Source organism: Anomalospiza imberbis, chromosome 17, assembly GCF_031753505.1.
Source record: "Anomalospiza imberbis isolate Cuckoo-Finch-1a 21T00152 chromosome 17, ASM3175350v1, whole genome shotgun sequence".
Lineage (NCBI taxonomy): Eukaryota > Metazoa > Chordata > Aves > Passeriformes > Viduidae > Anomalospiza > Anomalospiza imberbis.
In genome coordinates, this window is record NC_089697.1 from 4,458,362 (window position 1) to 4,484,652 (window position 26,291).

A 26,291-nucleotide genomic window follows, 5' to 3' on the forward strand; every position below is an offset into this window, starting at 1 on the left:
GCAGACTCTTAGAATTACCCCACTGCCAGTTCTGGTATATGGGAATTTAGCCCCCACAGTTCTGGATGATTAGCCCAAAGTATGGCCAAGAATTTGAGTGACCAAGTGAACGTGCTAAGTAGTTTTGAAAGATCGCTGGGGTTTGACTAGATAAGAACCTGCTTTTACTCAAATAAAGGGACATAGGCAAACTGGTTTCCCTTGAATTGCTCCAGTTTTGAATTCATCCTCAGTTACAATCAATGGACTCACATTAATCCAGCAGCTGGATTAATTGTAAATCCAAACTTTTTTTTTTTTTTTTGACCAGATTTGGTTGTTTCAGGCCCTGCTTTTTGAAATTAGTGGGACTTTTTCAGTTTACTTAAGCCCCATATTAGATGCATGTCGCACTGGTGCCTAAGTGATCTGTAATTCCAGTGAGACCTTAAGTTTGATGAAGAAATCTTTAATAAGATTGCTTTTGTGTTTAAACAGCCCATTTGTAAAGGCTTCTTTCCCCACAATAGTAATTAGATTCCTCAGTATTCAGTCATTGCATTGCAAGATGTTTCACTCTAAGAAAATAATTTCCAACCCATGTTTCTTTTCTTCTTTTAACTTAAAAGAGCCTCTTGTCTTCTTTGTGGTCAGTGCAGCCCATTTGTATCTGTCTGCTATGAGCTGAAATCTGTACATTCTTATCTTCCTTGCTTTGTTTTTCTGCACCAAACTGTAAGCAAGCCCTGAAGTTTATTCAGATTTGGGATCAAACACTGAATTTTTATTTCTTTTCTCGCAAAATCCTAGGGGGGAAAGAATCAATATGCTAATGCTGTTGCATCAAGCTTTCAAATCTATGCAGACATCAATAGGCAGGTGTTCTGTGCTTTTTAGCATTTTGGGACAAGTTCCTGATTTCAAACAGATTGATGCAAAACCAGAGGAACTTCATAGGAACTTCTCTAGATTTACACCACTGGCTCAGACTAGGTCAAGCTTTTAAATTAATTCAGGAACCAGATTTTGATTTTCATTGACTATTCATATAATAATTAGAATTTTATTAGGAATAGGACATCTGCACCTTCATGGCTGCTCCCTCAGGAAATTAAGCCATAATTTTGTGACATTGTGTGCCGCCCAATATGTATAGCTGCTCTTATTTGGTAAATGTATATCAAATAGTATTTGTTACTTTGCCAATTTAATGCAAAATAAAATCCTTTCAAGTCAGAGTAATGCTCTCTGCTTTATATTTGAAAAAACAAATTAATCCCATGATAGGCTGTGATTTGCAATAAAGTTGATCAATGGGATCTACCTCCACAAATTGCAGAACATACCATTCACATTGTTTTGAGTAATACTGTTGTTTTACCTTGAAGTACATTGCTGTTGCTCCCTGTGTTCAGTATAGCATCTTAAGACTTTTTAATAGAAAGAAACTAAATGAAAATTGATTGATAAAAGCTCCATCAAGGTGTTTATTGTTTTTTGCCCAGGGGTAAAGCAAAAACTTTTGGAAGCCATGTAATTTGTATTAGATTCTGTTTTTCAAAGTGCATAGGCAATGGAGATGTGAACATAAAGGTAGGAAATTGCTTTTTATCATTAATACTTGCACAGGGACCTTGTAGTACAAGGTGCAGTGTCCACCTTCGTGCTGGATAATGAGGATTTGTTGCAAAAATTGGTGTACAGAGGTATAGTGAAGGATTGTGTATGCAGTTATAGTACTGACACTGGCATTCACAGCAGCTTGAAGCATATGCAAATGAAAGAGAAAATACCTGATTAACAAGGGAGCTGTGTTATTGTCAGGTACTTTACCAGAAGTGCATCAGGATGTGCTTCAGCAGCAGTTGCCTGTAGGGCCTTTAAAGTTCTTAACCCTTTGGAGCAGGGCCTGAAACAACTCATCCTTCCCTGGTTCATGGAGTATTCTGGTTTGATTGGGGCAGAATCCCAATTTTCACCAGTAAGAGAATATCCATTCTCACTAGTAAGAGAATTTTTGTGAGGTTAGGAGCTGTACACTGTTCTATTATGTAGGGGATTTATACCCAAAGTAAGAACATGGAGTAAGTACCAGGAAAGGTGATGGGAATGGACAGAGTCTTCAGAGAATTGTGGGAGGACATTTGTTCTTGGCTGAAGTGAAGAGACACAGGCTTGAAAACACCCACTCCAGGCAGGAGTTTGCTGCATGACTGCCTTTAACCCCAAACAGGCTGAGCAACCAGCTCAGCTGTGTGTGAGTGACCAGGCTTGGGCTGAACTTGGGGGCTTGGGGTTATTTTTTTTTGCTATACAGAGGTAATTTTTTCCCCAAAATATCCCAAACTGAAACATCCCTAGTTCTGAAGATACATGAATGTGTATGATCAGAAACTTATTTCCTGCTCCCCATCACTCATAGATGGAGAAAAGCCCAGTGACTTGCTTCTCTGGCTGCCCAAGATAATTTTGCACTCTCGAGTCTCCATGGGCCTTTTAGGATCATTAAACCATCTTCAGGATCATTAAATTATTTGGTCTGTGCCCACTCATCGCATGTTAAAGATAATTATTTGAAAAGGTACAAGGGGGTCTCTCCTCTCTGTAACCAGATATGAAGGCAGTGGGATGCCTGTGTGGTGCCATCCTTGTCCCAAGAACTGGGGCCATAGTGGAGAGCTGACCCTTGCTAGTGGTAAACTGGTTTATCATGACATCCACTTCCTGACTTGGAAAATCTCCAATCTAAACAGAAAATCAAACCCCAAATGGGAATAGGTTTGGGAAAATGACAGCTGATGTGACTCGCTTGAGACCTTGCAGCAGTGTTGGTGGCAGAACCAGAACTGAGTGCTGGAGGAGATTAGATTAATCTGCTCTATTCCTTACTCAAAAGAGTGTAGCTGAATTTCTCTACTGGTTCTGCTCTACTTTTTTATAGATTTAGAAAGAAGAGTTCTGTACATGGGTTCCTGGAGGTTGGGGGTTGTTTTGTTTGGTTTGTCAAGTAGAGACACATTAGAAATGGCATTCACACCAAGGCTGGTTCTTATTGGGAAGGTAACTATGAAAACCAATTGGAAAGTGTCTCTGGTTTCCCTTTTACCTAAGAGGAATTTCAATTTCTATTCTTAGGCCAAAGGAAAAAACAATAACTTTGTTGAATTTTGCTAGAGAAAAATGAAAAAAAAATTGTATGGAACAACATACTACTTTTTGTTTGAATATGTTGTAATTCATCAGCTAAATAATTTATGTAAAAAACACCAAGCTTTGGTTTCAGAAAAGATACTTGTAGTCAGAACACAGTTGAATGAAACTCAGTAATGTAAAAGTGAAAACATGAATTCATTTCCACACACTATATAAATCCATGTAAAGTAATAAGATTTATTTCTTTTATATTTGGAGAAGAAAGGAACGGTTTAATTGGAGAAAGTTCAAACCCTGTGGTGATAAAACCCACGTTGCTGCGTACACAAGGTGCGTGTGTGTCTGTAATGTTGAATTCCTTTCCCTGTAGGTAGTTTCTGTAGTCCTTACTCAATGTACATATGTTCTTTAAAAAGGATAAAAGAGAACTAACAAACTTTCCTAGCTGTGTTGTACAGCATATCCTATATGATGGGATTTCACTTACATACTCACTAGATTTTACTTACTAGGTATTTTCAGGCACGGTTGCTCAGTGCTTACAAACAATTGCAGTGGGTGTGCACAAATTAAACAGAAATGCACAGCTAAGACCCAACTCTTTCAAGGTCAGGCCCTAAAAATCCACTGCACATCAGCTGTGCTAAGAGTTGGCAAAGGGACTTGAATGAAACATGTGACAAACATATGGAAAATATATTCCTTTGTTTTGTACATTTATAAAATGGATTATACTCAACGTGCTACTGCCTTTGAGGACTATAAGATAAAACATTGCAAGGTTCATTGACTTCAAGATGGGAATCCTGGGTACAGCCCAGATGGAAGCCTGATACAAAAAGCTGCTCTTGCCTTTGAACATTATTAGCCCCAAAGAACTGAAATTCCTTTTAGGTTTCTCCCCACCCACTTTAAAACAATATGTGTGCAAAGAGTTCCCACTTGGTTTTGTTCCTGGGCTGACCTGCAGTTTAAGCACTGAGGAAAATGGGGTTTTGGAGAAGATTGATTTAAAAGTCCTCTTAATGGCATGGATACTGAAGGGTTTGGGGAGGTCTAAAAAGCCCATCTCAAACTGCTCTGGGGTAGCTGCTCTGATGCTTGTAGAGAAGATGGTTTAAGGAGGTTGTGGCCCCCATGGGCCTCACTCTCACTGACATCTTGATAATTCTCTTTCCTCACCCTGGTTGAGCTGACAGTCATTTGTGGATCTGATCCCTGAGTCAGATCTTTGAAGTGATCATGTCTAATATCTGCATTCCACTTACCTCTTTTCATTTAATGAAGCTTATTTATCTGTGGTATCATTTCATAGTGATTCCTTAGAAATACTTGCACTAACAACTGCGGGTGGGAGGGACAGTAAGTGTGGGTAGTGGTGGGGCTGGTACCAGAATCAACCCTGAAATTACACCTGCACTTTTTTGTGATGTTTTTGGAGTCATAAATCAGCTCACCAGACTGGTGTTTGAACAGTGTGTGTATTCTGTGTGATGATGAGTATCTCCAGGGACAGGGTGTGAGAGGGGCATGGCAGGGATACACTGACCTCTGGCATCCCTAGGAAGTGTCATTGTCACAGGGAATAGGGCACCCATGGCATTGCAACCCAGGAGACACAGCAGCTTGTTCCTGGCACCCACAGGAACAGCCCCCCTCCATCCCCTCTCCTGCCCTTCCTTTGGGAAGCTCCCACTTCCTCCACTCAAATCCTGAGTGGAGGTAATTCAGGCAGGAAAATACTTTATTAAGCTTATTTTCGTATTGGTTTTGCTCCCCGAAGTGCTGATTGAAGGGGTTCTGCAGGTCATTCAGGTCACCTCCCAACTTAGACGGATGTAGGACCTCCCTTTTTAGGGTCTGGGTTAAACCACACATGGGTAGGATTAGCTCAAGCTGCTAAATTGTTCTTAGCTGATCTGGTCGTGAGCACAGAAGGTGAAAAGATACCTTAAACTTGAATTTGTCTTTCCTCCTTGCAGACTTGTGCCAAATAGGGAATGGAGAAGTTGGCTCAAAAGCCTTTGTTTTTTCCTGCTCATTTTCTGTTATTTGTTGTATTTCTTTTCAAGTAGATTTCCAGGCTGAATGCAATTTTCCTGTGGGAGTAGATACCAAGTTCTGTCTGTGTTTTCATCTCCATAGTTGACAGTAATAAAAATTCCAAACAACTTCCCCCCACATTCCCTGCTTTGCTGTTGTCATGTTTTCTGCTGGTTGACAAAGTCACCTCTGCGGCCTTAATATCTGAGTACATTTGTTTTGCAAAGTGCTGGGAGCTGCATGGCTTGTTGATGTTTTCAAAAGCTGTTGATACACTGCATGTTGCACGGTTAAGAATTTAGGAATTTTCCACTCCCACTCCCCAACTGTTTTTTTGGATTAGTGGTTGTGTTTCTCTAAAGCACCCTGCAAACACCTCCTGTCAGGAGGGGATGGGAAAGAGGCTGAGAATACCAGTAAGGCAGCCTGTCTTTCCTTGAAATATTACCTGTTCACTGGGAACCCAAAGGAAAATCATCCCAGGGATTCCTCACCTGAGCACAACCCTTTCAATGGAAGTGAAATCCCAACCCTCTTAGGAGGGTTTATTTTGTAGAGTTGAATCCTTCTCTTTTCCCACTTCTCCCTTGCCTGTTTCCTCCTCTCACCTCTAGGCATTTCAAAGTCTGATCACTTGTCTGATCACTAATTTGTTTGACTTGTCTGATCACTAATTTGTTTTGCCTGTTTGAAGATGGAGAAAAAATACCCAAGAGCAAAAAAAGAGTCACTTAAGAGATTTTTTTTTGGGGAATAACTGAGAAAACAGGAACAGGCTTCACTTTAGCCTGCAACTGATGTGTGGCTGAAAGAGGAGCAAAGTTCCTTCTCTGGCCAAAGGAAGGAAGGAAAAACAGATTTGGTCTGACAGTTTATTCTAGGTGGTGTTTCCTGGACACTGCAGTAGCAAATCACATGTGAATAAGGAGGGAAAGGAAGACAAATCCCCTTACTTTAGAACACTGTCATGTTTTTAATGTGGGCTTTGTTTATTCAACTGCTTTTTCATGGATATTGGTCTCCTTAGACCATCGTGTTATGTGTAACTTATTCATCTTGGTTATCTGCTCTTACATAGTGGTGTAAGATGCTTTTGATGCTGGAAGAGGAAAGGCAAGATGTTTCTTGCATCTTGAGGAATCCTTAGGAGCCAAATAAGATAGCTCCCTCTAAACATTAACTTCTGTGCTCCCTGCCCCTGATTTTAAAAGATTGCATCTTGCAGAACTGCCAGACCCTGAACCTTGCCAAGCATGAGATTCTACACATTTCCAAAATGGCAGGAAAAATAAAATTGGCTGAATTAACCAATGAACCATCTTCCCCTTTACTTTTACCAAGTAATAGCAGTAAACATCATTAAAACCATTCACTTTTTAGTCAAATATTGTGTGACTAAAAGATACTTTGGACCATGAAATACATTCTGGTAAATGGGGTTCCAGGCTGGATGCATATAATGTAGTAGTTCAGAAATTCACTGGCCTTCATTTCAACCCTGTGCTGTACAAATCAAATTGCAAATGAAGTCTGCTTCTGTTGGATGGTGCCAGCCATCTGATAAGGAGATCTTGGCTGACTACTCCTCATGTGGCTTAAGGGGATATAAGAAATGAATATTTTTAATTTTTATTACTCTTTGAAAATGCCATCTTTTTATGCCTTATAAAAACTACTTGATCAATTTTCATCTTAAATCAATTATCACGTGGCCTTTTCTCTTTTCTGCAGAATGCTTTTGTCTTTCAGAGTTTATCTTAATAATCACAACGAATCCAATGACCCATAACAGGATTCACATTGTTCCTCATAATGTTTTACTCTGTGTACAATTTGGAGTTGTCTGGTTCTGAATGGCGCTGTGATTGAGAGTCATTTAGGATGGCTGGGGCATGAAGAATATGAGCAGAAAGCTGGTGCAATCTCTTCATTTCCAACCAGGTCAGCATTTTTCCTTGCCTCCAGACCCTAAGCTGCAGTTTCATTTTAAGTTTCCCTTGGTGGCTGTTCTTCTTGGGCTTCTGTTGTAAAAGGCAAATAAATACATGGAATTTTGTTATTTCAAACTTGGCCTGGCAGTGCAGCAGTGCAGGGGTGAGGGGGATGCTGGGCAGGGGAAGGTGGAGCTTGCCCATGCTGACTGCACCCTGGCGAATGGAGTGTGAAACCGAGAGATACATGCCTCCAAATGTTCTTGCTCTTCATACTTTGGGCTCAAGAATCGTGTCTGAGTTGGAAGTCAACCCCATTCATGCCGTACTGATTTCTCTGCAGTGTTAATGAGTGTGAATTAGCATGATGGTGAAAGATATGTAGTTTGTATGATGTATTTGTTAAATTTCTACTTGGCTTGTAAAAGGAAGAGAGATTATTTAGTAAAAATGCTTTATTAAAAAATATTATTTTAGAACCAATATTTCAATTCCATAAATGGATAATTACACTGATTATTAAATGTATATATCAATTCTATTAATGGATAGTTACACTAATTATTAAATGTTTGCTTAGTGTCAAAGTTTTCTCAAAGTGTGTGCCTGCCATATGCTAATGGCAGGCTGGTTAATATTATTTATTCCAGCCTACATGTTCTCCAGCAATATGAATTCATAGAAGGAATTTTGTGTGCATGAAAAATGATGTGTATTCAGAGCAAGTAATTTTTCAGTTTCCCATCATGTGTTGGAACCATGTTTTGAGAACTCTGTCTGCTTATTTCGACTGCAGTCCCAAATTACTGAGCTTCTTACAACTCCAGAATCCTGGGTAACATAAAGGGCTGTGGATGAAACCTTCAGTCAAACAGACCTGGGACTTTTAGGTGTTTTACACTGCATTTTCTAACACAAGTAATCAAGTGAAAAGGGGGAAGTAGCAAGCCAAGCTCTGCACAGGACTATGGGACAGGATATCTCCTCGATGCTTATCATCATTATCAAAGTGTAATTTATCCAATTAGCCAATTCCATTAAACAGGTTCGACTGACACTTCTTCTGCCACATTTTAATGTGTTTATATCTCAAGTGAGTGAAGGATGTATTGTTTGACATGACAGCTTGCTTTGCGTGCAGCTATCTCTTTATTTCAACCCACTTACTGACAAAAGGTAGGAGTGGGTCTTTTTGATGTGGGGTAGGGAATTGTTTCTTGATTTGACATGCTAATTGATTGGGGATTTCTTATTATATTAAGGAATATTCATCCTGAATTGCTCAGAGGAACAACATTGGTGCATTGCAACAGGAGGATAAAAATGAGGGATCAAACAAAAAGGAGACATATTTAAGCATATATTTTTTGCTGTGATTATTACACATGGTTAATAATCTTTTTGCCCTCTCCTATTGTTACGTTCAATCTTGTCCTTCTGTTTTCTGACATGGCTTCAGGGCTTCCATTGAGAGATAGTGGAACTTCTAAAAACAATTTTAAAATACTGCCAGTTGAAAAATACGAAGTGTGTTCATGTAAAAAGTTGACAATCTGCATGTTTTCACTGCAAAACCTGGAGTAAGGTTTTGAATTTCAGATTCTTCCCTCCCTTTTCAATGCCAAATAACAAATGGATGATAAAGGAAAAGCCAGGAGGGACACTGGAAAAGCTCTTTGGTAGCGAAGGAAAGATCCTGTGCAAAGAAATATTCACACCTCTCAGCTGGGTGAAATCTGGTTTTGTACCACTACTGTAGGTTTAAACTATGTGATCTGGGTGATTACATCCTTATCCTCGAAATCAAGATCATGGAATCATAGACTGATTTGGTTGGGAAGGGACCTTAGGGGTTTTTCATTCCAACCCTCTGCCATGGGCAGATACCTTCCACCATCCCAGGCTGCTCCAAGCCCCATCCAACCTGGCCTTGGACACTTCCAGGGATCCAGGAGCAGCCAGAGCTGCTCTGGGCACCCTGTGCCAGGGCCTCTCCACCCTCACAGGGAAGGATTCCTTTCTAATATCTAGTCTAAATAGAGACTGTCAGTTTAAAGCTGTTTCCCCCTTGTCCTGTCGCTCCAGCCCCTTGTCCAAAGTCCCTCCCCAGCTCTCTTGAAGCACTTTTAGGCACTGGAAAGTGCTTTAAGGCTATCTGAAGCCTTCTCTTCTCCAGGTTGAACATCCCTAACTCTCTGTCTCTGTAGATGTGGCATTCCAGCCCATGGAGCATCTTCATGGCCTCCTCTGGACCACACCAAAGAGCAGCCAATGTATTCTGCTGTTGGGTGGAAATAGGAATACCCGTGAGGACTAGGGATGTCAAGATGCAGGCAGGGGGCGAGCAGATGCTCAGCACAGCATTTAGGAAAAAAAAAAAAAAAAACAAATGAAGTGAGTTGATTCTTTTTATGGAAATTTTTCTTCAGGGAGGATGTTGCTCTGACTTCTGGAAGGAGCTGGATATTCCATCACATTCCTGTGTTTCAATAAATGGAAAATACATAGTGATGATGACGCTGATTGTTTTTAAAATGAAACTGTCTGTAGTTATCTCTAGAGATAATAATCCCCTGCTGGTTTAGTGCTTCCTTGATTTCGTTTGTATAAATCTGGAGGATGAGACATTGCAAGGCTGTGTCAGCTCCCCCGCATCACCTCCCAGAACAGTGTCTCATCTCACCTACCTTTCAAAATATATTCTCTAAATTAATCCTAAAAGGTTCTGCTGGTCTGCTTTCACTCTCTGATTGTTTAATACTGGACCAAAAGCTTGACCATAGAAATCTTTTCTCTCACTTTGTTTTTACTGGAAACTAATTAATTGTGACCCCCTAATTTGCATTGCCCGGGAGAGCCTGTGGCATGTCTGAATATTGGGGGGTTTTAGCATCTCAGAGGGCAGAACAGCTGCTGCCTGGCATCCAGGTACTCAAATAGTGCTGTGCAAAGTGGGTGGAGTGGATGGATGGTTACTATTTCAGAGGTTTTTTTTTCATTTGCCTGAGTGCTGCTGGCCATGTGTAAAGGAGAAGATTCAGAATTTGTAGGCTTATGTAGTTTTTGCATATAGGAGCCTGGGTAATGCAGCTTTTACAGATGTGATGATTATTCCCTTCTAGGAAGAGTTTGGTCTTGTATCTATCTTTTAATTTTTTTATCCAAATATCAGAAAGTACTTTTCAATCGTTTAGATTCATTTTTTGCATTTTGACAAGATAGAAAATGGGAAATAAAGTGGAGAGAGGGTAAACATATAAATTTGTTGCTTATATTGACACCAGAATCTAAATCACGTTTGCCTAGCTCCCATTCTTCGTAGTTACTTTGAGACAGTTGTTTTACTTAAGATTTTTGTGCATTTATTTCAGGTATGCATCATGGTTTACCCATGATAATTTTTGTGTAGAAGTGCAGCCAGGGATTGGACAAGGCAGAAGACCTCTAGAATGGGATTCGTAGAGCCCAGCTAGAGCTCTTTTCTCCAAATTCTGTCAGTATAACAGCTCATTTCAGAGCCTAAATATGACAGTGCTTCATTGGAAGAATATATTATCCAAATACCAAGTTGAAAAGGGTGTAAAGTGTAATGTGGGGGGCGGTCATGAGGAGCAAAGCCCCCAGGAGTGAGATGTGTCATCTTGGCAGGGTTTGAAAAGCCACCAAGGGGTTAATCATCCCCCACTCTGTATGAAATGACAACAAGCTCTTGGCAGCTTTCCCCATTCTTTATATAACACTTCCAAGCGCTGAAGCTTGTATCCTCCTAGTAATGCTTTTAATTTGTGCTCTGCTGGGGAGAGGCCAAGATTTAATCGAAATCATTAGAATGTCTTTGCTTGAAGTAGCTGAGGGCTTGTAGTGAGCTGGAGGAGGTTACTTCAGAATAATTAAAAGAAATACATAAGGTCATCATTGGTGTCTGAGCTATTCCAGACACCAGGTTCAAGGGGGAAAGGTTGAGTTTAATGACAACTCCTCTTAACTTAAGTGGGATGCATGCATAGCCACATAGTTTTAATAATTAAACTTTGCCTTTTTCCCTTCCCACACACCTGCCCAAGTGACTTTGTTTCTAGCTTCATCTCAGTACAGCAAAGATGGGCTTGAACCTAAGCCCAAGAGCCAGATTTGTCAGAAATTCAGGGCTTTGGGGGCTCCATCACCTAGATCCAAATCTCAGTTTTCTGGTTTATCTTTTACCTCTAAAATAGGGTGAATTTCAATGTGTCTATAAGTGTTCACATACATGTGTGTGAGAGAATGTGGTGTTGTGTGTGTGGATATGAGTGTGTGTTTATTTACAGCCTCAGCTGAGATCCGCTCTTGAGTTTTGACTCCCTTCATTTCAGTGGGACTATGAGAACACAGGTGCTGCTGCTTTCAGTGTATATTGGTGTCCATGCATGGATTTTAGTCCTGTATGAGCCTGAAAGGCACTGCCATGCTCTGGGTGTGTGCACAGGAAAGCAAACTGCTGGGGTAATTTAGAGGCACAATACATGTGCTAATTGCTTAGTGTAAATTACAACATTTCTTTGTTGGTTGTATATTAGACAAAAAAGTGCTTAAAGGAAAGTTGAAAAAGATTAATATTTTTTGCACTGTACAGTCCTATTGTTGTACAGACAGAGATGGAGGGAACTGGCAAGTGATGAATTTGTGTGAGAAACTGTCTTTTTTGAATGACTTTTTATGCCTACATTTAAATACAGCCTCTTACAGCGGAGTAAGTTCAAATAATGAACTAATAGTGAATGTTAAAGATTTAGGGAATTGTCTGTGAACTTTTGACCCTGGGAATATAAGGAGGTTTGCTTTTCAGGAGAATTAGTCTAGCTGGGCTAATGGGTGCCAATAAGGGCTGTAAGCAGTGTGTCAGGGACCAAATCTTTTAATTAACCGCTGAATGAAAAGTAGTTTGGGAAATGCAATAAGTCAGATTCAGGTCAGATCAAGCAGAATAATATGTGGGCAAAGATGAAATTAACATACTAGGAAATGCAAGCTGAAAATCTCCAAACTTTCCTTATTAGACTGATAGAAAATAGGATTTACTTTGATTGCCTCAAGGAAATGTGGCACCTACTTTTACTGACTCGTTCTAGCAAGGTTTAGATTCTCCTGGCCAATGTCATCTGCAGATGAAAAAGATTAAACTGGATTAAACTGGAGACATACCATGGTCCAGCTTTGAAATGACTGTGATTGTGGTGCAGGCTGGCTTGGCACTGGCCTGTGCTCCAGTGGTTTTGTTCAAGTCTGGTATGCCCACAAACTTACAACAAGGATTAAACTGCTAGTGAGCTACTGACTCTTGTATTTCTTGACAAATAATGTTGCCTCTCAGCTTCTTTGCATTCTCAATTTTTCTGAGGTTGCTGTCTGTTGCTTTGACAGTGACATTTTAACTTCTACTGGAGCAGTTTGTCTTTTTGTCCTGTGCTTGTATCTTCCCTTTCACAGCAGTGTCATGAAATCATAGAATCATTCAGGTTAGAAAATACCTTTGAGATCACCAAGACCAACCCAGCACTGCCAAGTCCACCACAAAACCATGGCCTCACACAGCTTCTAAATCCCTCCAGGGATGGTGAGTCAAGGTGAGCTCCACTAATTATTAGCACAACATGGGTAATTGCTCTCAGTATTGTCCTGTAGATGGAAGGATCTCGCTTTTAATTATACCTTATTAACAAAATTAGTAGGATCAAAACTGCATCTAGAGAGTTTAGAAGGTAAACCAGGGCCTGTCAACATATCATTACAGAGTAAGGTTTAAATTATTAGCTTAATTCATATCTAATAGGATTTTAATCCTATTCTGATTGTTCTCTGTGCACAGAAAGTATTATTTTATAGGAGTACTATGCCTTAAATTTTGGTGTAGAAAGCTTTGAAATTAATGGAAAAACTCCAAGTAAGCTTAGTTGGCTTTGAATTGATCCATTTTGAGTTCCATCAACACTAAAATTCAGATATGCCTTGAAAACTGTGATTGTGGGTCCCTAATTTCCTAAGTATCATTATCAACAATAGTAATGTGACATTTGATCTGCCAAATAACTTATTCAAACCTCCACTAATATCTCAGTCATCACAAGCTACTTAAGTAATTTATTTAATTGGAAGCTGCACTAACTTCAGTGTTACAGGCACTGCAGAGTAGTGAGGGATTCCATAAGATCAGAAACAACTCCCAAGCCCCATTGCATTTCCTCCTTGCTTTCTGACTGGCTTGAGAGTTGCAAAGGTTAGCTAGGATAACTTTTTTTTTTTCCTTCATAATTGTTGCAAGGTGCTCTTCTTGCCAAAAAATCAAAGGGCTAGATTCAATTCACTGACTTAAAATCAGTCCTGCTGTCAGCTGCGATACATGTATAATTGTTCTGCCTCTATGTTGTTGGGCTGGAACAGCTTCAAACAATTTACCAATCGTGAGCAGGAAAAAAAATCATTAGAAAATCAATTTCTGCTTAATTGAAGATCTTTCTTCCAAATGGGAATGAAGCAAGATTTATAACCTTGGATTCACTGACTGTATAATGATGGCACTTGAGCTTGTCAAGGTTTTTATTTGGTAGCCGTGGCATGGACAACATTTACTTTCCCACCTGCTGTGGGTCAGCACAGTGAGGGCTCTGGGAGCAAAGAGCTGAGGTATGAGCTGGGTGAAGCACAAGAGGCTGTGTTTGCAAATCTAAGGTGGGAAACAAGGCATTATACTGAGAGGAGGCAGAACAGAAGAAGGGAATTTCAAATGCATTGTTTATTTATACATTTCTCTTGAGTGCTGTGAGTGGAAATTACAATGATTGACTCTTGGAGACACCCCTTTAGCATCTGATTGCTGATGCCAGCTCTGAGGAAATCCCATATCCCAGTGCCCTTGGGGAGGTTCTTTCTCTGCCCCCAGAACAAAGGTTCACAAAGGTAAACTCCTGTCACTATTCTGTGTGAGAGCTTTGCCACTGATTTCAGTAGGATCAGCATTTCACACCATCTGAAAACTTGTAGTCTCATTTTATTCTGTTGAAAACTGAGCAAACCACAATGTGGTTAAATGGCAGCAGGCAAGGAAAGCATAGGAAAATGAAAAACTGATAGGAAAACTAGACTTGTGATTGTAGATCCTTTCCCCTTCCTGGATTCTCCTGCTGTACTGAGAAAATGCAGCTCCAATCTCCTTTAAGTCCAAAATGAGTGGAAGAGAGTCATGGTGTAAATACCAAGCAAAAGCTAAAATTGAATTTACCAAAGTTCAATAAACATAAAAATGATGAATTTATATGTCATGTAATTAACTCAGAATTACATGAGCAATAACCAAGTAATTACACCTTTAATAATGCATTAAACTTGTCAGGAATACTTAGTCATTCAACTAGAATTTAACAAGATAGCCTATAGCAAGTTACAGTAATTAGATATCACTACTGAAAACATTGACAGATCCTAATTGATACCTTTTATTATAAAGTTAAATGCCAAACATTTCTTTTGAGTGTATTTAGGAGTAATATTAGCTGTGTTTAAGACTATACTGCCTACTCTAATAAATTGTATGCAGGTATAAAAACCAGCAACAAACAAAATCCTAAGAAAAAAAATATATCAATTAAACCTATCAATCAGTTACATAAATGTGGTTCAAGTTCTCGCTCCTGTAATTTAAACTACAACCTAAGAGGGTGTGTTCCCTGGCAGGTCTGTCAGCAGGGAAGGGAAAAGTGAGGTGGAAGAAAAAACTTTGTGAAACAGATAAAGAGAATAACATTTACATCACCTGAAGGATGCAGGTCTTCATGGGAATAAGGCACCCTGCAGCCTTTGCAGGAGTGGAGCAGGGAAAATAAACAACCTCAGGACTTTGTAAATTAGCTTTAAAAGCAGGACTTGGGCTTACTAATGACTAAATCAGATTGTTTAGGCTACAGGAGAAAGGGTTTTGGAGAAAGAGATGGAATAGAATTGAAACTATGTGTTTACTTGCTGCTTCTAAATGTGGGAGATATTTCTGCTGGTTTTATGTTGTTCAGTCTAGGCAGTTGGCAAATAGTTTTTTGTTTTTTTTCATTGTAACCATGCCAAGAAGTAGTTTGTTCCAGAGAAAACTGAAAGAATAATGCAATGAGAAAGTAAAAAAATTTTTTTTGTCAACTTTAAATGTAGTTTTTTCTGAAATAAAAATGTATTGTTTAATTCTATTTTATAAAAAAAAAAAAAACTTTTTTATTATTTGCAATTTTCTTATTTACAGCAATAATACCCACATTTTGCCTGAATTCACAAAAATTTTTGTTTTTCTAAAGTCCATCTCTTGAGTGAATTTCTGGAGAGAGAAAGTATGCAATCTTATTTGGGATATGTACTGGAATCTCTGATGCTTAGTGGAACCATCTGTACTTCAAACCAAACTAAGCAGAGATTGATGGTGTCTGTGTGAAGCAGTAGAGATCAGCTGGAATCATCACATACATCTTTTTTCAATTCTTTTTTCATCTGTATAATTACAAGTCTTATCAAGCTGCATGCTGAGCTATGGCTGATTGTCAATAAGACCTCTCTTGATTGCATTGTATATAAATATTCCATGTCAATCTCTCAGGATGCAATTCCAGGGGCCAAACAATTGTACCTTAGTCCATGGATCCTGGGTCCTGGCCTTTTTTGCTACACTGATAATCAAATTAATACCCAAAAGGGGGCTCACAGATACCAAGTGGTTAATTCCCCTGCACCTTAATGCTGCTCCTCTGCTCTGGTCTGTGGCTCTGCTGAGCCTTTCTCTCCAGGTACATAAGATTATTCATGAAAATGAAAGTACTACATTTATGTTTACATGATCCTCAGCCAGTTGCATGGCAACTGGAATTGTCTTTACTTTTATGCATATTAAAAACACGCAATAGATACCCGTTCAATAATTAATTGGTAATGCATGTAGAGGTTGTAGAATGATTTATCCAATGTGTGTAGGCTTTATCCAGTGGTTAAACTGGATAAACAAGGTTTGTTTTGCTTGTTGGGACTTCTTTCACAAAGGTGCTGTGCACTGTTCTCAAAAATACCAGGCAATAATCAAAACCCAGGAGGAGCTGAGTGACCTGGGCAGTGTCAAGGCCAGCCAAGTGTGTGTGTTTGCAGGGCACAGGACAGAAACTCTGGGGCAGAGCAGACAGCAAAATCTATGCTGTGAGGGAGTCAGCAGTGATTTTCAATCCATTTTCACCACTTCTGATGCTCCTGACACCCACCCAGTGCCTGTCTCTCTCTTTGGACTCCCCCAGTGTGCAGGCTCCTCCTCAAAACAGTTATCACCAGAACAGAGATGCTGTGGCTTGAAATAGCTCTGCAGGGTTTTCTCTCCTCTCTTCACTGACTATGACATGAAGGGTTTCCATTGCATGGAGAAAGGGAGCATTTGTAGACTCAATAAATATTTTTCTTGTTCCTTCTTGCTTTTTTCCTGGCCTGTTCCAGGGGAAAAGGAAAAGGTCAACTCAGCTGTGTCTGCATCACTCAGTAATTTCAACTCTCCCCATCATACCTTTGGGCTTCTCTCAACAGAGATTTGGGATTCCAAAAACAGCACTGGCTGGGACTGGACAACCTTTCCTCCTTGTTGGGAATGTGAGCAGGACTTTTTCTAAAAAAAGTCAGAGGCAAACGTCTGTTTTCTGCATGGTTTTTATCCTTGTTTTAACATAAGGTAAAGTAAAAGGTTTCTTTACTCTCCAGAAGTCTTGTACTTGTTTAACCAGAGCAGAGCCCTGAGGGATGCTCTTGCTGTGTAGAAGAGTTGTACGCCTGCTTGTTTGGCCTTGCCAGCACTCCCTGAGCTCCTCAGTGAAGTCAGGCACTGCCTTGCCTGTCCCCTGGTCTGGAGCATATCTGGAGTCACTCCTTTGTCCCCATGAGGATCTGCTCATAGATCTGCTCGTGGGGAGGGGGCCACAGAGGAGTCCTTGCTGATCCTGTGAGCAGCAGCAGCAGCATGTGCAAAGTATTCAGCTGATGCTTCTTCCTCCCTGTCACCACTAATGCAACAGAAGAAGTGAATCACGTTGGTTTGTTTACATATAAAAACCCTCACGTGTGTGTTTATATCCATGTAACACACGCAGACCCCTTCGCTGATATGGAGCCTCTTCTATCACACACAACTCTGGGGTTTGAGGTTCCTTAAAATGAGGTGTTCCCAGCAGCTAGGATGGGAACCCACCAGCAAATCTGCATGTCCATTCCTGCAGCCCCTCAGGTGGGGGCACAGTTACCATGCCTGCAGGATGCAATCATGGCAAGTCATATAAATGAAGGACACTATTGATTGTTCATTTTTGCACACACCATTACATGCACACACTTCTGAAAATAAGGCTCGGGGCATAATTGGTTGCCAATGGAGCTTCACCAAGTTGGCTGCATACATTTGGTTTCTCTTATTTTTACATTTTAGAGAGCTGCTCATGCTGATTCACAGAACCTGTCTTAGGGCCTTGAATATCCTCCTAGATGTTTCTCTCTGCATAGCTCTTGTGTTATGTACCTAAAGTAGTGGTCAGCCTTTTAGATGCTGGTTGTGTTCTGTTTCTTCTCTATAAAGCAAGGAATTGAGTGTTCCCCAAAAGGCTTTCCAAGTTTCTTCCCAGAAACAAAAGCACAAGAATTTCTTGAAAGCTTGAGACAAGATATGTGTGGAGGCAAATTTGACAAAGCAGTTGATGAGTTTACTACTGAGCAAGTTGTTGGGGGAAAAAAAGCAGATTCTCTTTTGAAACTCGAAGATTACACAGCATATTGAGGACTCTAGCATTGATCCTGAGGGTGGAGTTGCCTTGGGTGCTCTCCTGGACTCTACACCAATGTGAAGGACCTTGAGCACAGAGGCCCCTGTGTTTTTCTAGCTGTCCCAGGCTGCCAGCTGATGAAGTGACAATGGGGTGTGATAATTCACCAGCCAGTGCTGGCTTACAGAGCCACTGCAGCCCATTAACACTTCCTAGCAATCCTGTATGGCTCTGCTTTGCTGAACCTGAAAGGCATTAGAGTAAGGACTCAAAAAAGCTGAAGCCCATATGAAGTCATGAGTGTTCCTGGGGCAGCAAAATTAGTTAGAGACTTTCAGATGATTTTTTGAGCCAGTTTGACACTGGAACACACATGTCTAAATAATTTTCTGCATGAAAGCCCAGCATGTTGTGTATGGGCTTTATGTGAGGAGAGAACCTCTGGGCTGCTGCATGAGTGACCTGCTCATCTTCGCTGATGCAGAGAGGAGAAGGGGTACAGTGAAGATGGGAATGATCCAAAGGAATTAAGAGATCATGGGGGACAGAATGCCTTAATTGAGACATCCTTCTACTCCTACCATTGCAGTCAAGAAAATGGTGCATAGAAGAATTTCTCTAGAGCTACAGTCCATCATTTTTGTCATACATTACCTGTATTCAAGCTGCTGCATGAATTGTCCTTTAATGATGTGCACTGTATAATAACCTAGATAGATAGATACACCTTAACTATTATCTTTTCCAAATGGTGCAGGAGCACTGGACCGATGCATTGCACCACAACTGAAGCAATCAGGGTGTAGATGTTTGGTCGGAAAGGTCCAGAGAAGATATTTCCCATTCCACCTACTCACCACAAAATGTTTCCAGTGACTTACTTTAGACCTAATGAAAAAGATCAAAAGGCTGTACTACACTAGAGGAAAAGAGCAGGAGAAGTCAAAGTCATCAGCAGTGTCCTAAATCCTGGGAACTGCAAGCAACTTGCTGAAATTCCCAGGAAATCCTGGGATGCTGGTAGTGCAAGCAAAAAATCTTGAGTGATTGCTATCAGTAGGGTTTGGAGGAAAGCTCTGTCCTTAATCCAAGATCTTGTGATGAGCTGAGCTCAGTGCACACAGGTAAGAGATACCAATGGGTAAACAGTGGCTCTAATGTTACTGTAGGTCCTGATTTGCCTGTCTTGGTGTCCTGTTCTAGATAGGGATCAGGGGAAAGCAGTAAAAATCCTCAATTTCCCCCCTTTGTGATCCTTGCAGCAAAGTAGTGGAAGACCTGAAAGATGGGATTAACCCAAAGTAAATATGTGGTAAGCATGTTGTGAAAAGGTTTAAAGTAGCATATTTATTATGTCCTTATTGAAAAGATTAACCTTTTGTGACAGGATGAGAGAAGTGAAGTTAAGATGACCTGGCTGGTTAATAGCTGTTTAACTATACAATCTGTACAGATATCTCTGCTTTGGATAGCAATGGGAGTTTTCAGTGTCCACCAAAATCTAAATTTCTGTCTTTGTCTTATTAAAGTCCTGACTCAGCAGATCCCTCCAGCACTGCTTTGCTTTCAATTACATTATGCAAAAACTGGCTTAAATGCTTTGGACTCCCAAGTTTGATTCCAAGTGAGATGGAAAATGGCAAAATTTAGAACATGGAACCAATAGGTGCCCTAATCCCCTGATGTCCTTGGTGCCAAGTTGTGTTTCAAATCTGGCCCATGTGCAAAAGATCCTCTTCCCTTTTTATAGTTCATTTAGTCAGGGGTGTTTTTGACAAAAACCAGCAAAATATCCTGGAATTACCTAACGTGCTTGCAAGGGATTGTCCAGTGGTTTGTGCAGCGTTCCCGTGCAGGGGTTATATAAAAATGTTCTGTTGCTATGTGAACTGGAGGTTTGTTTTGATGTAGCATCAATACCCAGGAGGGGAGAAAGGGGTGGGGGGAGGGAAGAGAAGCGAAGACCCTGGCGTGGTGCCAATCTCTGGAGTTTTTTGTCATGATAAATGGCTCACAAGGAGTCAGCATGACCCGCCAAGTAAACCCAAATGCTCTCAAAGAGCCGTGGGCTTCAGATACTGCTGACAGACAAGTACTCCTTATCAGCCTTTTTGTTTAAACACACAGGCAGAGCGTGCACACGTGGAGAAGTGCAGCAGCAAGGGAGAAGCAGGCCAGCAGAGAGGACTGTGCTGGCAGATAATGTCCACCCAGATGTCCACAGCTGATTTCCACCCACTTTGACTTCTGCAGAAGCTTTGCATTTCCCCTCAGCTACACACACAGGTCACAGTACATCCCCTCTGCTGCTGCTGTCTGTGGTGGGATGATACTCTCTGTGGAGTATCGCAAAGGGTTCTTTGGTTTCTGGAGGGAGGAATTCACATTAAAAACTGTTGACTGAGACAGGGGAGCTCATGTTTCTGTTATACCTGCATCAGAGGCAGAGCTTCTCTGCACTTGTACTGGTTTCTGTTCTGTCCCGCTTTTTGGTTTTTTGTGTATTTGACTCAATGAAAGGTTTGGGATGTATAGCTTTGAAATTTGATTTCATAGTTATTTCTGATATTTTTTCTCCTTATCCACTCTCTCCTAGAAAGTGTCAATCTTGTTCTGATGGGCAGGTCAAGACATGAGCTCAGTGGTGGTTTGGGGAACGCTTGTACACCACTTAGATGTCCTGCCTGATTTTATGGAAATCTGTCTGTAAGTGCAGCCCCCACAATGCCTTAAACAGCCTTTTGCTAACAGAGACTGTAATGCACTCAATTTACACTTGCAGGAAACAACTACAAGGACAACCAAAAATATAATTAATGTGAAATAAGTATTCCCCAGGAGAACAGTCTTAGAGAGTTGATGAAGCTGAAGAAAACTACTTTTCTCCAGTTACTCTCAGAGGGAATTTTAAAGCAATGGAAAATGTTCAGGAGAATATTCAAATATAAAAAGATATGTTAGAAAGATCCTACCCTTAACTGAAAGTGAACCATTCAAATCCTCTAAACCTAAGGAGAACAAAACAAGATAGATTGAGAAATTAAAAATGTCAACCAGAGACAGAAGATAAAGGGATTGAATCATGAGTCTTCCACTGTTTGGGTGAGTGTAATCATCTCTCCCTTATCCACTTTGCTGTGTATACAAAGGACAGGCGACGGGGGAAATAAGAAGGACATTATGAAGCATAAGTAGTCACAGGGCATTTGAAAATACGAAGTATTTTAATAGTAGCAACTGTGAGCAGAGTGGATTAAATAGGTGCTTTGGTGAATAGCTGAGTTAAATGATCTGCAAGCCCAGAGCTGTGAAGATAGAGCCCGGTGTCGGCGGCAGTGAGACGGGGTGAGCTGGCAGGAGACATCTCTTAGGGGAGTGAGGGGAGCAGAACAAACTCTTGGAACAAGCTGTGCCTTGTATCCCTGAGACAGCTCGGGGTGAGCTGGAGCCTCTGCACAGTGCAGTGAAGCTCTGGAAGCGATGCTGGTGTGGGCTGCAGGAGTGGTGTAGCTACATCAGCTTTGTGCTGGGAATGGATCACTCAGTGAGCCAGTGGGGCTGATTAGCTTCTCTTCCTCGGCTGGAGTGAGCTTTGTCAGAGTTAGTGAGGGTTTTTTTGTGCTGTCCTTTGCTGTAAGGTGTTGATGGGTCTTCAGGGCTTGACCATGGACTTGTGATCAGGCTGAGTCCTCTGTGGTTCCAATAAAGTGCATGGAGTAAATGGAATACCTTATGGAAAGCACAATGCAGACACAAGAGTTAATGCTTGCAGTCCTTACCTGGCTTTTGATTTGACTTTGTCATGACACTTTGTTTATCACTTTGTCCATCTGCAAAATGAGGAGCAGTGGCAGCAGGTATCAGCTTTCTGCATGATTGGAGAGAAATGGGAAAGAGATTGGAGAGATATGGAAAAGGAGAGTCTAGGAAACAGGCTGACACAAGTGGGTGAGGCTTCGAGGGATGAGGAGGTGGCTTCTCTGATGGGCTAACCAATTGCTTCCTCTCTACTTAATTATTGTTGCCATCAATGTGAAGACCCAACAGCTGAAATACATATTTGATTTTGTGAGTGGGACTTTAGTAGACAGAAAATCAAATTGGAGCCAAGAACTAGCCTGAAGGCAGGCACATCCTAATGCAAAAAAAAATTTAAAGGGATTTGAGCATTCCCTGTGGCACAGCTTCCTTGTCCTGCTGCTGCTGATGCAGCATGGACTGGTTTCCCCCAATTTCCAGGAGACCAAAGAAATAAAATACTGTTCTGTCAAATCCAAAATGCCTCTGGGCAGCAGATGAGGAGAGTTTGGAGCTCTCTATCTTTTACTGGTTTTATTTTTTTTCCCTTTTCCATCCTGCATTTGCTCTTAAAGAAATTGTCATTGAGGGGGGAGAAGGCAAACAAAAGTTGACTTTTGTTAAGCAGTGGAGACTTGGCAGTTGTGTGGAGGTCATGGTGCTCAGTCAGTGTCAGCCTCCATTCCCCAGAGTTGTATCCTGTAATGTATTTATTTATCATTACAGACGGCCAAAATTTTTTTTTCCCCTTTCAGTTTGTTCTGTCCAAGGCCGCAGGGTTCCGACAGAGATCAACAGCATTCCCGCAGTGATGAAGCAGCTCGTCAAAAGCTGAATTAGATGTTAAATCTTTCTGAAGTGGGGAGGAGGAGGAAGGAGGGGAATCACATTGTGCTAAGAATTTATCATGTGTTGTTTCCTGTGAGATAATGTATAGGAGAAGATTTGTTATGGTGCAAGTTTCAAACTGCTGTTTCAGGGCTACAGTGTCTGCCAAGCTTATGATGTATTTGATCTTTTCTGAAAGTCCTTCTTTTTCTTTGCTACTTTTTAAGCAGACTGTCTTCCAGGTAGGTAAACACTTGAAATGCTTCATCTACTGAAACATGTACAGCTAAGCACCAAAATTTGCATGGATAAAAGGAATAAACAGAAATAAGCTAGATTAAACTGTGAGGTCCAGTGAGGCTCCAGCTCTGGACAGAAGGTTGGATGCTCAAGTCATCCTGAGCTTTGCAGTTGGTTATGTTAGACAAGCTGTGTAGGTGTGCCTTCTTGTGGAAACCTATGAATTTTGGTACAGATCCTGAGGAAAGCAAGGCCTTGATTTGATTGCAAAGGTGCTGCAAAATGTGCCCAGCATTACTTAAAGCCCAAAGGAGCAACAGCCTAATGGTGAAAACATTTATTGAACCATTCTGCATCAGTGACCATCTCTTACAGTGCAGGTCACTTTCTTGAGACTGTGCATTTGTAACCTAGTGGAAATACTCTTTGTGGTCTTTCTTTTCTCATGCTCCTTTTATCCTCAGAAGGACATAGAGCTGAGCCTCATTTGTGTTTTCTGATATAATAGTGTTTGCTCTTTGCAGTTGTTGAAAGGGCAATTCATGTCCCTTATTAATGGACTCTAAAATGCACCCCTTTTAATCTAAATTGAGAGGGGGAATGTGTCCAAAAGATTTTTCTCTCTGAATAAGTACACTGGTGTAAGAACATTTGGGGTAAAATAGCTTTGCTCCAACTCCTCAATAAAATGTCAAGTGCAATGATAGATGAACAGGCAATCCCGAAGTTTACTCAATATTGTTTTGTTCTCTGTATCTAGGTCAAGATATTTCTGGTTTGTTTGAATCAGAGTTTCTACAGGTCTTAAATAACACTGTTAATATTATGAGTGGTTTAGTTATCAGGCAGGAAGGAAGCTTATTGATCAGCAGGAAAAGCACTGTGTGCATATGAGCCGTCTCTTCCTGCCTGGCTTTAATGAATCTGAAATCCAACATCAGACTTGGAAAGTCCCTCGTGCTGAGGGATGTGGGAAGGAAGCTTGTAACACACCTTCCTCCTGCCTCAGCTCTTTGCCTGGTCTTTACCAGAAGCACCTGAATTACCTTTAATGAAACTTTTCCATAAAGCATTCCTGAAAGTGTGATCTACTGTGGACTTTGCTTAGGAGCAAGTGAGGTGCAGGGGGAAGTCAAAAATTCACCCACTACTGAATGAATTTGGGCCCTGACTTTGGGTTTGAACCCAATCTTTGTACTATCAAAGTGTTGGGTTGGCCTCTGGACTGGGTGAATGTGCTTTTCAGATGCTGGTTCCCTCCTGAATATCCACATGGGGAAAACACATGACTGGTTTAAGCTACTAGGCTCAGAAAACACAAGCAGATACCAGAAGTGTCAAGGGTGAACAATGATGTCACCACAACCCCTAACTTCATCCAGGGTTTGGGACCTCAATCAGCATCTCAGGTTGCTCAATTTGAGTACAAGGAACTTGGAGGTAAAATCCAGGAGAAAAAATATACCGACTTTTCTAGGCTGTTCTAAAAGGAGCTTTAGTCCATCCTTCCTTTTGGAGGTTTGTGATGTTGCCAAAGAAGTTCAGGATAACGTGTCTTTGCTCAAAGCAGAAAGATGCATAAGATGTGACATCATCTTTCTTAATAATGTCTCCCATCTTTCACATTATATTATTTACAGAAAATAAGGCAGTAGCAGGAATCCCTGAGTGAGCATCATCATCATGAGATGAAAGAAAATCATGGTGTTTCCTCTGCCCATTCACTCAGTGAAACTTGAACCCTTCCTTTGAACGCAGCAAGGCTTTGACAGGAGGAGAAGTGAAGAGCAGGATCTTTCTGGGATATGGGAAGTGTTAATTTGAAGCCCTCTGGTTGAGAGTAGAATTTCTGCAGGAGTTCAGGATCTGCTGAGTAACTCAGTGAAGCAGCAGTGGCATTTCTGTGGTGTGGTTTGGCCTCAGAGGAGGCCCCAGCAGCAGGCTCTGGGAGGAGCACACCCACCTGGGAGCGCTTGGTACACACCTGCAGCTCCTGCAAGGCACTGAGGGAGATGAACACCTGTTTGTGGAGTCCAAGCAGAGCTGGGCTGAACTTGGTGTGCAGCCTAGCTCAAGTGGGGACATGCCCAGATGCTGAGCTGCTCAGGGAGCGCTGCAGATGGAAACAAGGATGCATAAAGGGTTGGGGATTGGGAGCATTGCCTGTTCCAATGAAGGCAGCCATAGGGCAGGTTGTGCAAAGTGGCTGGGCTGCTCTGACAGTTCACCCCTGCCAAAAGAGAGAAGTCTCTCTGTACCACCCAGCTCTTGGTAGAGCTCTGCTGGACCAGTTCACCACACTGACTGCAGCAGTGGGGAGCTATCAGAGCAAGTATCTCGTGGGACTTCATCCTGCCAGGTGTTTGCAGAAGGCCACAATGAAGCAGAAAAATGAATCCTCCTCTGCCAAGCAGTTTTATTTACCATGTGTTCCTCTTTGCAGTTTCTGAAGGATCTGGAAGAAATTATGAGTGACAGTTGTGAGAGGGACGTACTCCAGACTGGTGGGGTTGGTTTGTGCTGTTACCACGTTGCCTCTTCCTAGTAAAATGATGTGCTGGTGGTATTCCCAGATTTCTTGAGCTCTCATGCTAACTCTGGTAAGTGTCTAGAAAGGGAATAATGAGCATCATACAGGAAATCACAGTTCAGTTTTTTTTGTCGTTGTTGCTGTTTATTTTGGTTTTTTGGTTATTGCAGATCTGTGTTTCAGACTGGAAAATGCCTCTGTAGCCCACTTGGATAGGAGTGTAGTATTGCTTTTCTTGGTTCTTTATTTGCTCCATATTCCTTTCTGTTGTATCAAGCTGCCCAGCCTGTGCTTTTGGGCAGGATCTGGTCCTGCCTGTGACACTGCAGGTCACACAGCAAAGCTTCCCAGTAAAGGAGTGTAACTGTCACAAGTATGTGTTTCCAGTGCACAGAAAAGAAATCCAATAGAAAGGTGACATGATAAAAGATACACTGTGTTAAACAAAGATGTTTTCTGTGTATCACACCCAGACATGGTGTATTTCATAATATAGCAGAGCACGCTTCATCAGAATCCCAGGGAAGAAGCAGACCTGCTAAAAGAATAACATTTTTGTGCCAGGGAAATTATGCATTTAATAGATCTCCTCTGTATTTTGTAGAGAGATTTGCAGCTACATTCAGCCTTGGCTAAAATGTGATGGCAACATGTTGTAGGAGCCAGTTCCTCCTCAGGGCTTCCTGTTACAACAATGGAGCTGTAAATGGTGTTATGGAAGTGGCAAGTGTCAGAAGGCAGCAGGATGTAATTGCAGTTGGGAGGTGCTTTTGATTAACTGGCCTGTTCAAAAGCTGAGCTGTCCAGGAGAAAATCCAGTCAGGTTGCTTTTCTGATGCTTGGAGGGGAGGAAGTTTGACTGTGCTCTACATGCCTTGTTGCACTGGATCCTGATCCTTATCCAAATATACTCTGGCCAGAGCAAAGCCTCAGGAATAGTGTTCTCTTGCATGCAGCCTCCCCTCACTCCTGGCAGCTGCTGATGAGATGCAGCTCTTG

General features: G+C 41.3%; 1 long non-coding RNA gene across 1 annotated transcript in view; it reads left to right on the forward strand.

Moving 5' to 3' along the window:
- The window catches only part of LOC137484006 (uncharacterized), a 75,123-nt gene extending 49,716 nt beyond the window's left edge, over positions 1 to 25,407 (forward strand). The window contains exon 6 of the long non-coding RNA XR_011004710.1: positions 25,206 to 25,407. This is a non-coding gene — a long non-coding RNA (uncharacterized lncRNA). The remainder of the gene's footprint in view (positions 1 to 25,205) is intronic.
- The last annotated feature ends 884 nt before the right edge of the window (positions 25,408 to 26,291 follow it).